Here is an 8,471-nt window from a genome sequence, read left to right as displayed (position 1 = left end):
CTGTTAAGACCCTTTATGGATTTACTGAGTCTCGTATTAAAGGAGACCTGGCAAAAAATAAATTAATTAAATAAGAGACTAGCATCTAGCCCACTGTTACAATATTTAAGACTGAGGTCTGCAGCAGATGATCTCAGGATTAAGATTCCAGGACATAAAGTCTTTGCGACTCAAGTCTCCTTGCAGCCCAGGCAGCAGAAAGGAGTATACGACACCCCACAGGCGGCAGAGGAGAGGCTGCTGGAGTTAATACAAAATAAATGCCTTTCCTCCTGGAGGGTGGGTGGTGGGTGGGGAGGAGAGACACCTTCTTTTTCTATCTGTGTGGAGAGATTATCAGCTTTGAGGCAGAAATGTCTTCAGTTGCTCTTGAGGGAAGATGCAGCCAGTTAGCCCTTTCAGAGGGTTCTCCTGTTGAGATCAGGAAATAAACAGAAAGGAGTCCAGAGAGGCCTTTGGCTAAAGAGCCAAATAAATGTCCCCAAATCCACATACTACAGCTTATACTATACTAAGTAGTCTCTCAGATGCTCACCCCAGATTACTTTCGGGTTTCTATTAAATTGTATATCTGAGATACAACCATGCTGGGAAAGGCTACCAACAATATCAGAGTGATGTTTATTATCCTGGTGATTGGGGTCCAAACTTCAGCCTCTCAAGTGAAGAAACCTGGCTGAGTCAGTACAGAGTAGATGTGTCTGTCAGGGCCGAACACACCCGAAGCCGGCTCAAGAGCATGCTAGACAGAAAATTATGGCAAGTTACGGTAAAAGTTGGCTGACAGTAAAAGATGCTCCAAGATGTCAAAAAATAGAGAAAAGAACTCAGGCCAGCTCTCTGTGGCTAGTCTAGAGAAAGGCAAATCACCCCGTGGGCCTCTGCGGGTCTGCAGCCATGGGGCAACGACGGAGAGAGAGCAAAACGAGGTGAGACGAAGTCACAAACGAGGATCACCCTTAGTTCAAGGCGAGAGACCACCCTGATATTGCCACTGCTGGTGACTCTGGGTATTTCAAAAATGGTCAAAATTAGCAGTGGTATTTTAAAAAGCAGCATTAGGTCACCTAGAAAAGATGGTTACCCAGGAAACTCATTTCCCCGAGGGCTCTAGATAATTAAGGTTTTATTCTTAAAAATGGTTATTGCCTATTCCAAGATAACTTCCCTTGAGCCTGAATTTCTCTTTACCATCCATTCTGTCTTCCCTTAGGTACTGAACTTCTTGAGAGAGAAATCCATTTTTGCTTCTTCAGTTTCTTCCCTTTTTCCTCCTTAATCTCTTACCAGTAGGCCCATTACCTCACTCATCTGGCCTCTTACACCTTGACCTAAAAGCTTCTTCTCAGTACTCATTCAGCTCAACCATGCTCCAGCACAGACACCACGGACCACCTTCTTTGCCTTTGACATCTCCTGTCTTCCTGAATTCTCCTTTTTTGGGTGGGGAGTGGTGGTGGTGGGCAGCTTCCACTCCACTCCACACTCCCAAGTTCTCCTGCGTCTGGGCTCCCATCACACATGACACAAGCTCCTCTCTCTGATGCTCCTTAAGTTCCTTGGGAGCCCCAGCTACAACTTAAGAAGAGGTCAATAAGTATTAACTTATTTTCACTTCCAAGGTGAGACTTGCCCATCTACCATCCTTAGTGAATGCGATCCCCAGTCTCTTAGGCAAGAAAAGATGGTCATTTTTCAATGCCACCTCCTCACCCTGATTTTTTCAATGATAAAAGTCTGAGTAGGACTTCTAAACTTTGTATTTTAAAGTGTATTTCATTAGTGATACATGGCTAATTAAAATAAAGCCTAATCTCATAGTTAAGATGTAAACTATGTTTATTGTAAAAACCGATATATCTGAGCTTATTTCTGCCATCACTAATACATATAAATATATATAAAACTTCCTGTGTGTTTTCTGTTTATCATGCTTTTCTTCATCCTTGCTTTCCGTCAGGTTGATTGCTTTAGCACCTTTCCCCTCCCCCTACTGGTTTAGAAGGGATAGTTAATTTCTGTCATCTTAGCACTTATGCTTAAGTTTTTTATACACAGGTTATTTATTTATTTCCTTCAGGAAACAAAGGGATCTTAGAACACCTTCTATGATCTTCCATGTTACTGCCTGGTAGTTGAATTTCATCTTGCTTTTAAGCCTCTAGTAGTCATTATTCTCATTTATAATCTATAATTATGTAAATAAACCAACATACCAACTTCTGTGTTTTTTGAATTCCATTCCTCCCTTCTGGATTTGATTTTTCTTCTGTTGAAGTCCATTTTTAGAAATTCTTTCAACAATGGTCTGGAAGGGATTAAACTCACCCAGTCTTTGGACCACAAAAATCTCTTATTTTTGTTTTTAATCTTGCATGATGGCTTTATTGGGTATAGAATCCTGGATTGATCATTATTTTCCCTCAGCATTTTAGAGACAATTTCATTTATTGTGACTTCTCTTGTTGAGAAGACATTCTTTATAAGGAAATATCTTCTCATTGGTAGCTTTTTAAAAAGTTTCTACTATTATTGATGGTATGAAGTTACACCAAGAATAACAATGAGGATTCCTTTTTATCTATCAGTGTTGAAAATTTGTTTCACTCCTTTAAGTGGGAAAATACTTCTTTGATTCTGGAAATTCTCAACTGTGAACTTTTTGAATATTGCTTGCCCTCCATTTTTTTTTATATTTTCTATTAGACCGTCCCCATTTTGCCTTCCAGATTTCTCCTTCTTTCCTGTTTTCTTTTTTCTCTTTGATTTCTATAAATTCATTAGTTCTTGTTTTAGTGGTTTACTTTTCCATTCAGTACAGTTAACTCTTCAACATGGAGGTTAAGGGACACCAATTGCCACACAGTCAAAAACCCAAGTATAACTTTTGACTCTCTGAAAACTTAACTACTAATAGCCTATTGTTGCCCAGACACCTTACTGATAACATAAACAGTCAGTTAATATATATGTCTGTTATTATATATACTGTATTCTTACAATAAAATAAGCTACAGAAAATATTTAAAAATCGTAAAACACATTTACTGTACTGTGTCCAAAAAATCCATGTATAAGTGGACTCGTGCAGTTGAAACCCATGTTATGCAAGGGTGAACTATGGTAACTTTATTTCAATGACATACTCTTCCCCATTGTGAATTTCCATTTGGTTGTTTTCCAGATTTACCTCCTCTTGCCTTGTGGTTCTATTTGTACAAGTTTAAAGTTTCAACCTGTTCTACTGGGGGTTTTTTGGAGACCTAGAGAGAAGGCTCCATTGTGTCTAGTTATTCTTTCTCATAGTGGTTTTAAAGATATGTTTCTCTTCAGTAAGGGTTGCTGACTCTGTGCCTTAGCTTATAGGGAGATTTTTAAATTTGCCTTTACAAAGAAACACCATGGGGTTTTCCAGCTATAGAACATGTAATTTCTTGGTTTAGGATTCTCCTAACACAGGAGTACTGTGAGGTTTACTTTCCCACTTCCTGTGTGGTGAGCCTACCCAACCATATCCCCTCCTCACAGGACTTCAGTTTCCTCAGGTTCTTGCCCTCATCCGTGTGCTTCAGGGAAGGACCTGAAGCGGGAGGTGGAGGGGGAATGCCGAGGAACACTTCTTCCAACACAGTTGCCATGAGTCCAGATCCTCCCCATGACTCCTCTGGGGAGTCTGGTATCCCCTCTGTAAAAGCAGCCCGTGTGGACAACTGAAGGGGACTGAGTAGATGCTATATTCAGTGACTTAACAGTATAGCTGAACTCTAGGACCCATTTCCTGACATTTCCTTCAGGCTACAGGAGACCCAGTATGGAAATGAAGTCAGAAACAATATTCAGGTAAAATGAAGCCAGTTGCAAGAGCTCTCCTCACAAATGATCAACTTGACACAACCCCAGAAACCAGCTCCTGGGAGAAGGTTTGTGCCCCAACTCCAATATTCAGCCAGGCTGGCGGTCATTTCAAAACCCACTGGCATCCATATTTAAGAGCCAACTTGCCCCAGGCATGAAACCATTTGTAAGGTTGCTTTACACCAAAACTGGTACAAGAGGAAACAGCTTTCTCTGGAGGGAAAGAACTGGGTGTCCCTGCTCCCATTTGGTTTTCTTCCCATTTCTACCCGACAAGGGCCACCTAGTTGGTGACTATGAAAGAAATTGCTAAATATGGCAGTAAAATAGGAGAGCTCTACAGATTTTGGTACTGAGACTGAACACAAGGGCAGACACGTGCCACAGACGGAGTTAAAACATGAAATGTGAATACAAAATATACAGGAGAGGAGCAAAGAAGAATATGGCACAGCGGAAGACAGTGACAGGAGGAGGATTCCATTGCACACAGGCCCAGGCTGTGAGGCGGGCTGAGGAGCCTGGCGATTCTGGAAGCTGGATGTGGAGCGGACGAAGGGCCATTCCTGAATGCCTTAATCAGAATGCTTGGTTAGACCGCATGAGAGAACTGCTGGAGCAGTTTGAAGTACTCGCTCTCTTCTAAGAAAGAATCTCCCAGGGAGACAAATTTTGTATTTTGAGAACATTTTTCTTCTCTGGCCGCAACTTTCAATATTGATCAGCAAAGCTCTGCTGAAAGAAATGGCTGCCAGGGAGGGAGCTAACTTGGCACACGGCACAGGGCTTGGCTCAGAGGCTTCCTCGGGCTCTGAATGGGAGGGAGCAGAGAAAGGACAGCAGGGGAGGGAGGAGAACAAAGAAAGGAAGAGGGCTGAAGAACTATGGGAAGGCCAGAAGCTCTTTTCACAAGGCACTAACCGTCGGGGTGGAGGGAGACCGACCGATAAATCCTCAATTGTGTCTGTTGTCCCCGCCATTTCTGTGGCAGTTCTGACTTCTTTCATCTCTTCAGCACAGCATACAAAGGGACTCAGGGTGTGCGCGTGGGTTGCCTAGGGTCCAATCCTGGTTTTACCACGGCCCACATGGGCACTCTGGAAAAATTCCTTAGCCTCCTGGAGCCCCTCTTTTCTTATAAATCTGGAATGATGACAGGGCAGACCTCAGAGGCTCCTGCAAGGAATGAATGAGATCCTTCCACAAAGCATTCAGCACAGTCTCGGACTTGGTCAGAGGTCAGTACATGTTAGCTGTCGTTTTCCTCATTAAACATAAAATGTCTTTCTCTTCCCTGAGAGATTGGCCTTCCGTCATCCACCTCTTGGAGAGTCTGTTTCTCACAGAGACCGCATTTGAATCAGCACTGGTGTCAAAACTACGTCCATTTCAGGCCTCAGGCTATAACCATGCCTTAAAGGCTTTAATAGTTCTAGTTGGGTGGGAACTGCTATTTGCCATTTAGATGGTACAGATCAGGGTCTTACAAGAGGGAGGTAGGTGGCAGGAACTGGGGAATTAATGGGTTCCAAATATTTGCATATAAAAGGCAGCCTCCATCTGCTGATGCCCAGCAGTAATAGAGTGTGATGGGAACAGGAGGAGGAATCTTCTTTGCATTCTGAGCAGGCCTCTGAAATGTAAGAGGTAGAAAAGCTCTCCCAAGCTTTGGAACATTGGGAGGGATCTATGGTGACTGGGTGGGTAGGGGTGAGGGTGGCTTGGAGAGGGCTCTTTATTGTATTTGGACGTGGGCAACTCATCCCAGGCGGAGGCATCTCGTAGGCTCATGGCTGGGAGCTGAACCACGCGGGTCCCTTGTCTGCCTCTAAACTCACGGAAGCCACTCATGACAGCTTCTGTCCCTGGCGCAGGGGGCGGGGATTCCACGCAGTATCCTGACACTGGAATGACAGCTCTGTCCGTGGCACTGCCACAGTGTACATGAGGGGTTAATGTGCCAGCAGGTACAAGGCCACAGACTGCGGAGAGCAGCCCACACCCACAGGAGAGGGCAAGAACACCTGCCAGGCTTCATCCACCCCTCTGCCCCTGGCACCAACTCCCTGGTTCCTTAGGTGGTATGTGTTTATTTTTGTTTGTATCTCAAACAGCAAAATTTCAATGTGAGAGGGAGCCAAAGAACATTTCCTTCACACTTTTCCCTGGCAAGCCCTTTAAAATGCCCTGACAGTCCAGCTAAGGGGCCACACAGCTCTGCTCCAGCAGCCATAGAAACAGCAGTGAAGAAGGGCAGAGGGGCCTGGCAGCGAGCTGTTCAGAGGCCATTACAGGAGGGTCACAGACTGACTTCCAAGTTCCCATGGGTCTAAATATGCTAAACACTGCAAAAGAAACAAAAATGCAGATTTTATCTAGTCTTCAAACAGCAGATCAAGCACTCACAAATTTGTTGTTCAAACATGTAATTGATATGGGGGGACAGTGGGGGAACCCTTCCTTTTTGCATTTGAGGCACAGTTTTTCAAAACTATGTGGTGCTGGTAGAAATTAGTTCAGCTAATTCACGGAAAGAATTCATAAAAAGAACTTTTGTCTTCTGCCAAAATAAATTTCATACTATCAAGGAAATACAAACTAGCACTTAATAGCTGCCTGAGTAGCCGGCTGTCGGTGTCGGTGGCGGTTTTGCTAGTAACTTCCCACGGATTAATCTCTCCCTCATTAACGCACACAGATCTGAGTCTCAGAGAGCATGGATGTGAAGAATGCCATCTGAAGTGTGACCATCAAGGAGGCTTTGCTCTCTCTCTCTTTTTTAAGATTTTATTTATTTGAGAAACAGCGAGACAAACAGGGGGAGTGGCAGAGGGAGAGGGAGAGGGAGAAGCAGACTGCCTGCTGAGCAGGGAGCCCGACCTGGGGCCTGATCCCAGGACCCTGGGATCATGACCTGAGCCGAAGGCAGATGCTTAACCAACTGAGCCACCCAGGCGCCCCAAGAAGGCTTCTCTTGTTAGGGAAACACTCTGTGGAATTTACGTTATATTGGTACCCCAAAAAAAGCCCCTTGAGTGTCATGGTGGGGGGACTGAGGGTCAGTAGGTCCAAGTTACAAAGAGGAGGTTTCCACAGACAGGTTTCGGGCAATGAAGGACAGGCAAAGCAAAGTTTTGCCAGGGCATTTGGAATGTGACTGCATGCCATGCTTTCCCGTTTGGTTAACTGCTCTTTGGCCCTCGTTCCTTCCGGCGTTGCCCATGCCCTTACCCCTCAGTCATACTAACAACTCATTACTTTCTGAAATATTGAGCATCCTCTCTGAGTGTTTACACACTTGCCTCTATTTCAAATATTCTTCACAGGCGATCTACCCCTAAATCTTCAGCTTCATAGAGGGGATAAGTCAATCCCTAGTTTGCCTCAGAAAAACCCTTCCAGGCCTTTCTCTGAGCACCTTCTCCAAACTGTGCGGGATGTTTAGGCCTCAACTGAGAATCTTCCTGGTATTAGAACTCCAGGTTGTGCAGCCCAACCTCCATGACTTCCAACCACGTGACCGACTCAAGTGCTAGCCTGGCGTATTTCCGATGACTGGGTCAATTCACAACCCCACCGAGGACTCACAGAACCGCCGGCTCTGCTATACTCAGGGTGTACTCCAATCAAAAGAAAAGAAAAAGGAGGAAGGAAAGAAATGAAAGGAAGAAAGAAAGGAGGAAAGAAAGAGGAAGGGAGGGAGGGAGAGCAAAAGAAGGAAAGGAAAAAGAAAAAAGGAAAGGAAAGAAAAAAAGAAAAGTAAGCAAGCCAGCCAGCCAGCCCCCACCTTCCAACATGATTAGATAGGTTAACCTTTGGTCCTGGGCTACATCTGGGGAGAAATGAATCCTTCTGGCCGAGAAGAGCCCACAGAGCCTCTGCAGTTATAAAGTGTGTCCTTCCTCCTCACAGAACATTATAACTTTGACTAAAATTTATTAGGATGACTTTCCCTCATATTTCTATTGCACAGGAAGATGAGAACAGCTCCCAGTTGGAGCACCCCCTGCTGTGGCTTCTGGGCCAGAGCTCTCCAGGCGCCAGACAAGGAGACACACTCATCCTGGGCACGGATGTGGTGCCCACCTCCCAAATTACACACAGAAATGTGCAAATACATCACACACGAAAGAGAAAAGTTTACATTACTTCTAAGCCTAAGTGTGAAATAAATTCAGTTTTTCTGATTTCCTAGTATTGTTTAAATTACAAAGGAGCAGACAGGGGTAGAGAAACAATCCACATCTCATGTTTTCACCATCAGATTGCACAGACGGTCTGCTGATCATGGATCAGAATGAATGAATTGCACAAATTCCCTGTCATTATTATAGACTTCCTTTCCCACAACTAATTTCCACATTCATTAATCTTGTGAGTTCCTGGGGCACCTGGGTGGCTCACTCGGTTAAGCGTCTGCCTTCATCTCAGGTCATGATCCCAGGCTCCTGGGATCGAGCCCTGCATCGGGCTCCCTGCTCAGCAGTGAGTCTGCTTCTCCCTCTCCCCCGCTCACCATGCTTGTGCTCTCTCACTCTCTCTCTGCCAAAAAAATAAATAAATTATTTAAAAAAAAAAATCTTGTGAGTTCCTAAGGTTGGCCACAACTTGGCCCA

General features: G+C 44.5%; 1 protein-coding gene across 1 annotated transcript in view; it reads right to left on the bottom strand.

Moving 5' to 3' along the window:
• The window catches only part of PPM1H (protein phosphatase, Mg2+/Mn2+ dependent 1H), a 240,073-nt gene that overhangs the window by 6,295 nt on the left and 225,307 nt on the right, over window positions 1-8,471 (bottom strand). The gene's annotated exons all lie outside the window — the stretch shown is intronic.

Source organism: Ursus arctos, unplaced genomic scaffold (assembly GCF_023065955.2).
Source record: "Ursus arctos isolate Adak ecotype North America unplaced genomic scaffold, UrsArc2.0 scaffold_21, whole genome shotgun sequence".
NCBI lineage: Eukaryota > Metazoa > Chordata > Mammalia > Carnivora > Ursidae > Ursus > Ursus arctos.
This window is presented reverse-complemented; position numbering and strand designations above follow the sequence as displayed.